The sequence below is a fragment of the Ursus americanus genome, chromosome X, assembly GCF_024610735.1.
Source record: "Ursus americanus isolate L20-20 chromosome X, mUrsAme1.1.p, whole genome shotgun sequence".
In the NCBI taxonomy this organism is placed as follows: Eukaryota; Metazoa; Chordata; class Mammalia; order Carnivora; family Ursidae; genus Ursus; species Ursus americanus.
This window is the reverse complement of record NC_142164.1, coordinates 6206070-6219163: the sequence shown is the minus strand read 5'-3', so window position 1 is coordinate 6219163 and position 13094 is coordinate 6206070.

Sequence of the window (13094 nt, the reverse complement as noted above, 5' to 3'; positions counted from 1 at the left end):
TATAAATTTATATATTATATATAATACTTAAGTGTATTATAAAATATATATACAATTTTAAATTTATAGATATAAATGTAAAATATATTGCTTTGTCAAAGATTAGTTGCCCAAAGAGCCATTCTCTATTCTGTTCCATTGGTCTATGTGTCTGTTTCTGTGCCAGTACCATGTTGTCTTTGTGATCACAGCTTTGTAGTATAGCTTGAAATCCGGCAACGTGATGCCCCCAGCTTTGTTTTTCCTTTTCAACAATTCCTTGGCAATTCGGGGACTTTTCTGGTTCCACACAAATTTAAGGGCTGTTTGTTCCAGTTCTTTGAAAAATGTCATTGGTATTTTGATCAGGATGGCACTGAAAGTGTAGAAAACATCCAGTGGAAAAAAGACAGTCTCTACAATAAATGGTGCTGGGAACATTGGACAGCTACATGCAAAAGAATGAAACTTGACCACTCTCTCACACCATACACAAAGATAAACTCCAAATGGATGAAAGACCTCGACGTGAGCCAGGAATCCATCAAAATTCTAGAGGAGAACATAGGCAGCAACCTCTTTGACATCGGCCACAGCAACTTTTTTCATGACACATCTCCAAAGGCAAGAGAAACAAAAGAAAAAATGAACTTGTGGGACTTCGTCAAGATAAAAAGCTTCTGCACAGCCAAGGAAACAGTCCAAAACACTAAGAGGCAGCCCATGGAATGGGAGAAGATATTTGCAAATGAGACTACAGATAAAAGATTAGTATCCAAGATCTACAAAGAACTTCCCAACTCAATACACGGAAAACAAATAATCAAATCAAAAAATGGGCAGAAGATATGAACAGACACTTTTCCAATGAAGACATACAAATGGCTAACAGACACATGAAAAAATGTTCAAAATCACTAGCCATAAGGGAAATTCAAATCAAAACCACATTGAGATACCACCTTACGCCAGTTAGAATGGCAAAAATTGACAAGGCAGGAAACAACAAATGTTGGAGAGGATGTGGAGAAAGGGGATCCCTCCTACATTGTTGGTGGGAATGCAAGTTGGTACAGCCACTCTGGAAAACAGTGTGGAGGTCCCTTAAAAAGTTAAAAATTGAGGTACCCTATGATCCAGCCATTGCACTACTGGGTGTTTACCCCAAAGATACAGACGTAGTAAAGAGAAGGGCCATATGCACCCCAATGTTCATAGCAGCAATGTCCACAATAGCTAAATCGTGGAAGGAGCCGAGATGCCCTTCAACAGATGACTGGATTAAGAAGTTGTGGTCCATATATACAATGGAATATTACTCAGCTATCAGAAAGAACGAGTTCTCAACATTTGCTGCAACATGGACGGCACTGGAGGAGATAATGCTAAGTGAAATAAGTCAAGCAGAGAAAGACAACTATCATATGATTTCTCTCATCTATGGAACATAAAAACTAGGAAGATCGGTAGGGGAAGAAAGGGATAAAGAAAGGGGGGGTAATCAGAAGGGGGAATGAAGCATGAGAGACTATGGACTATGAGAAACAAACTGAGGGCCTCAGAGGGGAGGGGGGTGGGGGAATGGGATAGAGCAGTGATGGGTAGTAAGGAGGGCACGTATTGCATGGTGCACTGGGTGTTATACACAAGTAATGAATCATGGAACTTTACATCAAAAACCAGGGATATACTGTATGGTGACTAACATAACATAATAAAAAATTATTATTTAAAAAATGTAAAATATGTTGTATACACATATAAATAAAAATATATAAAATATAAATATTTTAAAAATAAAATTATATATAACATTTTGATAGTAAAATAATTTTTTATAATAATTTTTTATTATGTTATGTTAGTCAACATACAGTACATCCCTAGTTTTTGATGTAATGTTCCATGATTCATTACTTGCGTATACTATAATTGCTTTCTAGTGTGTTGTTAATACAATTTATTTTATCAGTATTTATACTGTCTTATGACGTTTTTTAATAGCTACATTATCTTTTGGGCTTAATTATTTTCTACTGTGTAAGACTCAAAGGAGTTCTTGTCATTTTCGCTAGGTTTAGGGTTTTCTTTCTTGATGTTTTATTATTTCTAAATTACTTCTTAATCTCATAAGGCATTATAAACCTACTTTCTCTTTCACTATTTTTAGGAACACTGAGTAGATATGAAGCTCTTACAAAACTTATGAAATAGAATTCAACAAACACTGTCTACCACCTGATTTAAGTGTCACTGATATTGATATTCTCTGGAGGACCTTCCCTGTTCTTACACTGAATGTTATGTTATCATTCTCAGAATTTCTTTATTGGTTAGCCATATATTTGTCCTCTAAATAATGTGTTAAATTTGCATGTTCTGAATTTTCTGTAAATAAATCTATACTATATGCATTCTTCAATAACTTGGCTTTGTTGCTCTAATTATGCTCTGCTGCTAAGTGACTACTATCATCTCTTCAAGGACAATGCATAAATTCTATACTAAGGTTTTTGTGTATTTCAATTACATATATATTAAATATAAATGTGTGCATATGTAATATACATGCTATATACATGCAAAATGCTGTTGTTATTTTACTTTAAAATATTCATTTAGATTTACCAATATTTTCTACTTTTATCATTCTTTATTCTTTCCTGCATCTCCAAACCTCCATTGGGGATTATTTTTCTTCTGTGTGAATATTACCCTTTAAATCTGCTTATAGAAAGTTCCTTGTTTTTTGTTACTCTGAAATCTTTATTTTGTTTTTATTCTCTTTACATGTTTTGAAAAATTCTCAGCCATTATCTCTTCAAATATTGTTTTGTCCCATTCTCATTCTTGGACATCAATTTTGAATATATGTTCAAGCTTCTCTCTGTATCCTCTGTCTCCTATCATCTCTTCTATTTTCCATCCTTTTTGTATAATTTTGGATAACTTCTTCTGAATTATCATCTATTTCACTCACTAATTCTCTCTTCAGATGTTAAATCAACAATGATAGAGCTTGATTTCACTTACTTTTTTTCTGTTCTAGAATTCTTATTTGGTTCTCTTTCAAATATACATATATATTCTCATTTAATCTTCATATCAATCCTATGAGGGAAATGCTGTGATTATCCCTTATGTTATAGATGAAGTAACTAAAGTTCAGAGGGTAAGTGATTTTTCTGAGGTTACATAGCTTGTATCCCCAAACTCAAATATGCCTGCTCATTTTCCAATCTGTACAGTTAAAAAACCCATCCTCAAGTGTAAGTGGTAGTTAACATCATATAAACTACCTAGAAATTGAAGTTATAACCTGAAATCTTACAGGGAAATACATTAAGCCCATCTTCCTCCAGAGCATCCAGTCCATGCCACAAGCTAATGTATATAACTTTCTTCATCCCACCGAACAGCAATAGACAGAACCTGGCCGTGGGCCTCTTCTGGGGGAAAAAGAAAGCCCTAGCCCCTATTCATTATTCAGACGAAGAGTAGGCCCTGACTCAGAAGCAACCAATAAATACAGATTAACCAACGATGTATGAAAGTACAATGATAATTCACTAGACCAATCAGATCTTCATCCCCAGAGTGGAAATTGGGGGGGGGGGAATACAGCCATTTGGTACTTTATACACTCATTCAATAAATATTTAGATTTATAAATTAGTTGCTGTGTGCCAGGCATTGTTCTAGACACTGGGTATTCAATAGTTAACTTAAAATAACAAACAACAACAAGATCTTTGACCTTGCAGAGCTCATTGTCTGATGGGAAAAAGAAAGAAAAAACAAATAATTGGGTACAATAGCATCACAGATGACGATAAGACAGCTATGGAGAAAAGACAGTCAAAGAAAGTAGAGAGAGGTATCAAGAAAGCTGGAGTGGACTAAGGTAGGAGTGGTAGGTGAGGAGATGAAAAATTTGTTTTTAGGAGAGGTAACAGATGTCTTGTAGGCATTGTAGCCTGTTTGAGATGGTAAGCTACTGGATGGTTTGGAGCAAGAGATTGATACAATCTGATTTAAAGTTTAAACAGATCACTGGATGCTACATTGAGGATAGATTATAAAGAGAAAAGGCAGAATTAAGGAGACGAGTTAGCAGACTATTACAATAATTCAGAAAGAAGGTGGTGGATGTTTGGACCAGAGTAGTCCAAGGGCAAGAAGAAGTGGTTGAATTTTGTGTTTCAACTGGCAGTAGAGACACAAGATTTGCTGACATATTGGATGTGGGATGTGAGAGAAGAAAAAGAAGAGTGAGAATAATTCTAAGATTCTGGCCTATGCAACTAGAATAATGGGCTTACCAAGTCCTGACTGTAAGAAATGCTGCAGATTGCTCAAATTTGGGGCAGAATATCAGAAGTTCTGTTTTAGATGTTGTCTTACTCCATTCAGGCTGCTATAACAGAATATCATAGACTGGGTGGCTTATAACAACAGACATTTATTTCTCACAGTTACACAGGCTGGGAAGTTTAAGATCAAAATGCCAGCAGATTTGGTATCTACTAAGGGTCCACTTCCTGGTTCACAGATGGCTGTCTTCTTACTGTATCCTCACATAGCAGAAGGGCTGAGGGAGCTCTCTAGAGCCTCTTTTATAAGGCATTAATCTCATTTATGAGGGCTCAGCCCTCATAATCTAATCACCTCCCAGAGGCCTCACTGCCAAATACTATCACATTGGGGATTTTGTTTCAACATATGAATTTTGAGGGGACATAAACATTTAGTCCATAACAGAAGTATTAGGTTTAAGATGTCATTACCTATTAATGTGAAGATGTCAAGAAGGCCATTGGATATATGAGTCAAGCAATTAGGGAAAAGATTTTGGACTAGAGATACAGATTTGGGAATCATTAGCATATCGATGGTATTCTAAGCCATGGAACTGGATAAGTCAAGAAAGAATGAGTATAGAGAGAGAAGAGGTCTGAGAACCTAGTCCAGGGCAACCCAATCCTTAGGGGTAAGAGATGTAGAGAAATCAGCAGTTGAAATGGATTAGGAGTGGCGGGTAAGGTGGAAGGAAAACCAGAAAAGCACAGGTCCTGAAATTCAGGTTGAAGTGTTTCAAGGAGGAAGAAATGACCAACTGTATCAAATACTACAGATAGGTCAAGCATAATGAGGAATGACAATTGACCACTGATTTCAATGAGAAGGTCTCTGACCTTGGCAATAACCGTATTAGTAGAGTTCTATGCATGAATCCCTAATTTGAGTAGGTCCAAGAGGAAATGTGAAGAAATGAAATGAAGACAGGGAACACAGGCAACTCTTTTGAGGCAGTTTTGCTATAAAAGAGAGCAGACAAATAAGACAATGTCTGGAGATGGATGTGGGGCCAAGTTTTTGTTTTGTGTTGTTTTTAAGAATGGAGAAATTACAACATATTTTTGTGCTCACAGGAACGATGCAGTTGAGATGGGAAATGCTGATTGGGAAAGAGAAGATTGCTGGAATGTCTTTGAGCAGGCAAGAAGGGCTGAGATTGATGGCATATATGGAGGGTTTGGCTGTAGTAGGAACTTGTATGTCCTCCATTGAACCAGGAGAAGGCTGAGTATTATGGACAGAGATACAGAGGCTAGGGGGTGGGGTTCATCAGATCTGTTTACCAGTCTATTCTCGTAACAGGAGATAAGAGAAGCAAAAACTAAGAAATTAGTGAAGTCCAGTTAACAGAGTTCTGGAGTGGAGATCCATGAATAGTTTCAGCTAAGGGTATATGACAAAACCCATCCTTGGAGAAGCTTCCTTGGATACCAAATGACAGCTATCTGTTGCCCAGTGAGGTTACTCCTAATCTATATTCTTACAACAAACCCTAATTATGTAAGGCATCTTGAGTCTTCTTTGTTCTTCAAAATCAAGAGAGCTTAACAGACTTGTACAAACTTTAGTCCAAGTGTGATATCTCAGGGGCACCTGGGTGGCACAGCAGTTAAGCGTCTGCCTTCGGCTCAGGGCGTGATCCCGGCATTATGGGATCGAGCCCCACATCAGGCTCCTCTGCTGGGAGCCTGCTTCTTCCTCTCCCACTCCCCCTGCTTGTGTTCCCTCTCTCGCTGGCTGTCTCTATCTCTGTCGAATAAAGAAATAAAATCTTAAAAAAAAAAAAAGTGTGATACCTCAGCCTGCCTGTCCTCCACTCTGCAGGATCTTGCATTACATTTATCCCAGTCCAGTTTGTTATGGTTTTAACACCAGAACTAATGTTAACTGCATGACTTCTTGTCCCCTCCCAACCCTGTGAGACTTGGATAGTAGGAATATCAGGCATTATAGCAAGCACACGATGAATCTAAGACTGCTATTCTCTTGTGGCCGTTTTGACACTAAGGTATTCTAAATGCCATTGTACTCTTCTATTGCCATTTTTATGTGTCTGTTATAATTTTGCCTCAACTTTTCATCCATGCAAAATAATTTTGAGAGATGAAATTTTTTATACACAGATTTTGATGATTAAGTTCCCATAAATTTTGGTGTTTGTGATAGTAATTTTGCACTAATACAGAGCTCTATCTTTTAGTACACCTACAAGGTCTAAAATCCTTTATACAATTCTTCAGTAGTTTTCATATCGATGCACAGTGTATTAACAGCAATTTAGCACAAATTTTGACTATAAATAAGAGGGGAAAATTAATTGGTTATGACCATGAATTAATGGGAAATTCTTTAGTCAACAGAGGCATCTGTTGAATTTCCTCTATGAGTTAAATAGTTGAAATTTTTATGATCTGCATTTTAGTGTCTCCACAAAGTAGGCATGAAAACTATGGTGTATGGTATTCTTATACTTAGCATGCCAATCAGTACCAATTAGACTTCATCAAATACCACATTTCCTTTTTTTCTAATTTTTTTGAGTATAGTGACATACAATGTTAGTTTCAGGTGTACAATTCAGTGACTCAATTTTTCTGTACATTATGCAAGTACAGCTACCATCTGTCACCATAAAACACTATTACATTATCATTGACTATATTACCTAAGCTGTGCCTTTTATTCCTGTGACTTATTCATTCCATAACTGGAAGCCTGTATCTCTCGCTCCCTTCTACCCATTTGGCACCGCCCCCCCCCACCTCTCTCCCCTCTGGCAAACATCATTTTGTTCTGCATGTTTACAGATCTGATTCTGCTGTTTGTTTATCCATTTGGGTTTTTTCAGATTCCACATATGAGTGAGATCGTATGGTATTTGTCTTTCTCGGACTTATTTCACTTAGCATAATACTCCTTAGCTCCATTCGTGTTGTCCCAAATGGCCCAATCTCACCCTTTTAATAGCTATGTAATATTCCATTGTGTGTGGAAGATCTTCCTTATCCATTCATCATCGATGGATATTTAGGTTGCTTCCATATCTAAACTATTGTAAATAATTACTGCAATAAACATAAGGGTGCATATATCTTTTTGAATTAGTGTTTTTGTTTTCTTTGACTAAATACCCAGGAGGGGAATTATTGGATCATATGGTATTTCTATTTTTAATTTTAACTGTTTTCCACAGTAGCTATACCAATTTACATTCCCACCAACAGTGCATGAGGGTTCCTTTTTCTCCACATCCTCGCCCACACTTGTTATTACTTGTCTTATTGAAAGTAGCCATTTTGATAAGTATAAGGTGATACTTCACTGTGCTTTGATTTTCATTTCCCTGAGGATTAGCGATGTTGAGCATCTTTCCATGTGTCTGTTGGCCATCCATATGTAGTCTTCACAAAAATGTCTATTCAGACATTTTTAGATCGTTCTTTTTTTTTTTTTTTTGGTGTTGAGTTTTATACGTTCTTTATATATTTTGGATATCAACCTCTTATTGGATATATCGTTTGCAAATATCTTCTCCCATTCGGTAGTTTGTGTTTTTGTTCTGTTGATGGTTTCCTTCATTGTGCAAAAACTTTGTATTTTGATATAGTCCCAATAGTTTATTTTTACATTTGTTTCCCTTGCCTTAGGAGATATATCTAGAAAAATGTTGCTATGGCTGATGTCAGAGAAATTATTACCTGTGTTCTCTTCTAGAATTATTATGGTCCCAGGTCTCACATTTAGGTCTTTAATCAATTTTCAGTTTATTTTTGTGTATGGAGTTAGAAAGTGGTCCAGTTTCATTCTTTTGCACATAGCTGTCCAGTTATCCCAGCACCATTTTTTAAAGACACTGTCTTTTCCCATTGCATATTTTTGACTCCTTGTCATATATTAGTGGACCATATAAGTATGGGTTTATTTCTGGGCTGTCTATTCTGCTCCATTGATCTATGTGTCTGTTTTTGTGCCAGTACCATACTGTTTTGTTTACTACAGCCTTGTAGTATATCTTGAAGTCTAGAATTGTGATGCCTCCAGGTTTTTTTTTTTTTTTCTTTTTCAAGACTGCCTTGGTTATTTGGGGTCTTTTGTAGTGGTTCCATACAAATTTTAGTATAATTTGTTCTAGTTTTGTGAAAAATATGGTTAGTATTTTGATAGGCATTACACTGATTCTGAAGATTGCTTTAGGTAACACGGACATTTTTATAACACTAATCTTCCAATCTATGATCATGGAATATCTTTCCCTTTATATGTGTCCTCTTCAATTTCTTTCATCAGTTTTTTATAGTTTTCAGGGTACAGGTCTTTCACCTCCTTGGTTAAGTTTATTCCTAGGTATCTTATTCTTTTTGGTACAATTGTAAATGGAGTTTTTTCCTTAATTTCTCTTTCTGCTATTTCATTATTAGTGTATAAAAGTGCAACAGATTTCTGGGTATTAATTTTGTATCCTGCAACTTTACTGAATTCATTCATTACTTCTAGTAGTTTTTTGGTGGAGTTTTCAAGGGTTTTCTATGTATAGTATCATGTCTTCTGCAAACAGTGACAGTTTAACTTATGCTTTACCAATATGGATGCCTCTCATTTCTTTTTCTTATGTGATTGCTGCAGTTAGGACATCTAGTATGAGAAAATTTTAGTTGAATAAAAGTGGTGAGGACATCTAGTATGAGAAAATTTTATGTTGAATAAAAGTGGTGAGAGTCAATATCCTTGTCTCATTCCTAATCTTAGAGGAAAAGCTCTCAGTTTTTCACTATTAAGTATGATGCTAGCTGTGGGTTTTTCATATATGACCTTTATTACATTGAGGTATGTTCCCTCTAAACCCACTTTGTTGAGAGTTTTTATAATGAATGGATGTTGAATCTTGTCAAATGCTTTTTCTGTGTCTATTGGAATGATCATATGATTTTTATCCTTCATTTTGTTGATGTGGTGCAAATACCACATTTTTTTTATTAGTATGGTAACACTAGGCAGTGGTATCAAATATAATCCAAATTTTCAGGCACTTAACACAACCTAAGTTTATTTCTTATTCATATAATAGTAAAGGACTTAGGCTCCTGCTAACTTGTGTCTCTGTCATCCTCAAGATCTTACTGTTTGCATCTAGCCAATGAAAAACGAAAAGAGGATAGGAAAGGCACAACCATTCATAAAAACCTTAACCCTAAAGGGAAATACATCATTTTCACTCCCATTCCATTGTGATAATTAGCCAACAGCCACAACAAGAAGCAATGGATTCTGGAAAATATAGTTTCTGCTGGTGAGCTACCAACCAGCAATACCCAAAGGGATATGTATTGTACTCCCCAGTGTGGTAGTTAACCCAGAGATGGTTGCAAATGAATGATGCATCACATTATTCATGCCTTTGGTGGGCTCCACCCATACTACATCTGGTTGCTCCGTGTCCTACTTTAATAAACAGAATACAGAAGTGACCCTGTGCCTGTTTTGGAACAAAACCTTAAGAATGCCTTACAGCTTCTGCTTCTGTGCTCCTGGATGTGCTGAGGCACCATGTAAAAAGTCCAGCAACCATGATGTTGAGACCATGTGAAAAGGCCATGTGGAGAAGGGTGACCCAGCTGTCCCATCATCCCAGCCAAGCCCAGCCTCGAGCAATACCAACCAATGTATCGGACTATGTAAGTTAAGACAGCTTGTATGTTTTAGCCTCAACCATCATCTGACTGCAGTCATGTGAGAGATCCCAAGAAAGTCCAGCAGAAAAATCACCAGACTGAGCCTAATCAATCCACAGGATCATGTGAAATAATAAGATGACTATCGTGCCAAGTCACTAAATTCGGGTAGTTTGTTGTGCAGTAATAGGTAACTGAAATTCACAGCTAAGCTATCTTTGCTACAGTTTCCAAACAAGTGACCATCCTGTACTTAAAAGTTTTTCCTGACAAAGATCAAAGATCAATATTTTTCTCAAGAGAGAATAAAAAACTATTTTCCCCCAGAGGAAAGCTGCAGTATCATACAAAGTACTAAGCTATCCATAGCATCCAAATGGCCATACCAAAAGGTTCTTCTTTGGAGGGTCGGGCAGTTTTCTTTGGGAGCAGAGGGTCCTATTCACATTTTTCTAATACTACTTCATAGTTTGCTGATTAGACTGCTTTCTTGTAAACTCAGCTAAGGTACAAGCAGCAGGGGAGAGAAAGAAAAAACAGGAGAAAAAGGTAGAAAAGGGGGAGGAGAAAAGGAGAGAGAGATCTCATGAGGAAGAAGAATAAAAAAAGAAAACCAAACAAGAAAGGAACTACCTATTGAGTCAAGATCAAACTTAATGTCATATTATGTAGTTCAAAATGGGAGCGTGAAAGAAAGAGGGGTAGTATATTTTATTTATCTTAGAGTAGCCTGATTTATAGTAATATGAGCTGACTATAATATACTCATTTCACTGTACTGTGGAATAATTTCCAGTAATTATACTCAATTTTGAGGGAGGTTTCCTCCTCGGAGACTCTTCTAAGTCTGTTAAGCATTCCTCTGTACCCTACTGCATGTTTGCCATAAATTTGAAACAGTAGCAGCCTCAGTTAAAGTTCAAGGATTGAGGACATTCTATGCATTGAAATCCACAGTACCAGGATGAATCCTATGTAAAGAGTCCTATCAGAGTAACATTATGTTGATGAACGATCAAAGTAATTCAAATGTCTGGACTTCAATTTTGTAGACTCTGAAATCTGATTTTATCTTTTATTAGACCCCCTCCCCCAAAATGGAATAGATTCATCTCTCAAAGGCAAAGTCACATTAAGCAGGTCCCTAGCACTCACTTATAAAACCAGAGGCCAGTATACTAATTTGCAATGAGTAATATGATTATCATTACGACATCTTTCCTTAAGCCTCTAGCACTAACCGCCCAAACAGCGTTTATAAGAACACATTGTTGGGGCACCTGGGTGGCACAGCGGTTAAGCGTCTGCCTTCGGCTCAGGGCGTGATCCCGGCGTTCTGGTATCAAGCCCCACATCAGGCTCCTCTGCTGAGAGCCTGCTTCTTCCTCTCCCACTCCCCCTGCTTGTGTTCCCTCTCTCGTTGGCTGTCTCTCTCTCTCTGTCAAATAAATAAATAAAATCTTTAAAAAAAATAAGAACACATTGTTTCATTTGCTGTGTTACTATCAGGCTACATTCAAGTCCTACTGACCCATGAATCATTGCATTACTCTAAGGTGACTTTGCAAGCCATATCTCCTTTATTTAAAGACACCACTGATTGAGATGTACAATTGATTTAATAACAGCTCATAGGAAATAAAAGAAACACTACATGGAATGTACACCCCGTAAGTGGCATGCAAAGTTTTGGGTACGTTACTTGCACCTCACACTGGGTGAAAGATTATTGGCTACGTTTACTGAGTACATCCTATGCGCCAGATGTTTTACAAAGCTCTAAGGATACAATATGGAGCAAGAATTTGCATGATCTCTGCCATCATGAAGTTTATATTCTAGTGGGGGAGGTAGAAATCATATCCATCACAATATAGACTAAGAAACTGTAGTAAATGCCATGAAGGAAGCCAAGAGAATGCTGTGAAAGATAAATTGAGCAGACTGATGCATGGACAAGTAAGCTATGGCCTAAAAGACAGGTTAAGAGTCAGTAGGTAAAGAGCTTTTCTAAAATATGTTCTCCCCAAACCCCGGAGGCAGGAGTTTGTCATATTGAAGATACTGACAGGCAGCCAGTTTAGATGGAATGTGGGGGAGGGGAGGAGGAGTTAAAATGACCACAGCGAAACTATGTAGGGTTATTGAGGGACTTTGGCTTTTAAGAACACTGAGTGAAATCAAGAGCTATTGCAGAGATTTAAGAAGAGAAGTAACGTGCTCTGACTGAAGTTGTTAAAGGATCCCTTGGCTACAGTGTGTATGACAGACTGAAGGGGAGCAAATGTGGAAAAAGAAGTTCAATGAGGAGGCCATTGCAGTAACCATGGATGAGATGACGATGGCTTAGAAGGTTGAAAGAGGGTTAAGATGTGACATGGATTTAAAATACTTTTAGAAAGTAGTATTGACAAGCCAATATCAACTCAGCTGATGCTAGAGGAAAATACTTTCCCGATCTTCTCCACTAGTAGCTTCAGTCCACTACTCCCAGCCTTGCAATTTGCAGGCATTCAAGAAATATTTCTTGAGTTGCACCTCTTGACTATTAAGATCTACCCTTGCAGCAGCACTATATGGCAGTGGAAGAAGTAGCAGCAGGCCTTCCTCCTGAATCTAGGCTTAGGGGCTTAGTGATGGTGGTGGGCAGAGAAGGTAGGAAAAATCTTTTTCCTCCGTTTTCAAGGCACTGAAGTAAAAAGAGGGGCCTGTCCAGAGTCCTTTTGCCTAATCAAGCCTATCAAATTGTATGCTATAATTTGTGTAGCAGAAGGGAATATGATGCCCCAGGGTGCCCCTCCCCAAAGAGCCAAACACATATTCACAACACAGACCATAATGTTTCTCAGGGCAAAAGGCATCATGGTGGGATACCAAGCATATTTTTTAAGTATCTCAAATTGCCAAACTCTGGCCAAGACTTAACTACTTACTCTCTGACTCATTACAGCAAATATGCAAATATGTTGCCCCATCATTCCAGGATCCCTCTAAATTTTGTCTTCAGTCAGGCAGCATTTCCTACATTCCTGTTTTATGCCTGTGCTGCAAGATAAACCAGACACAGTCCCTACTCTCGCACAACTT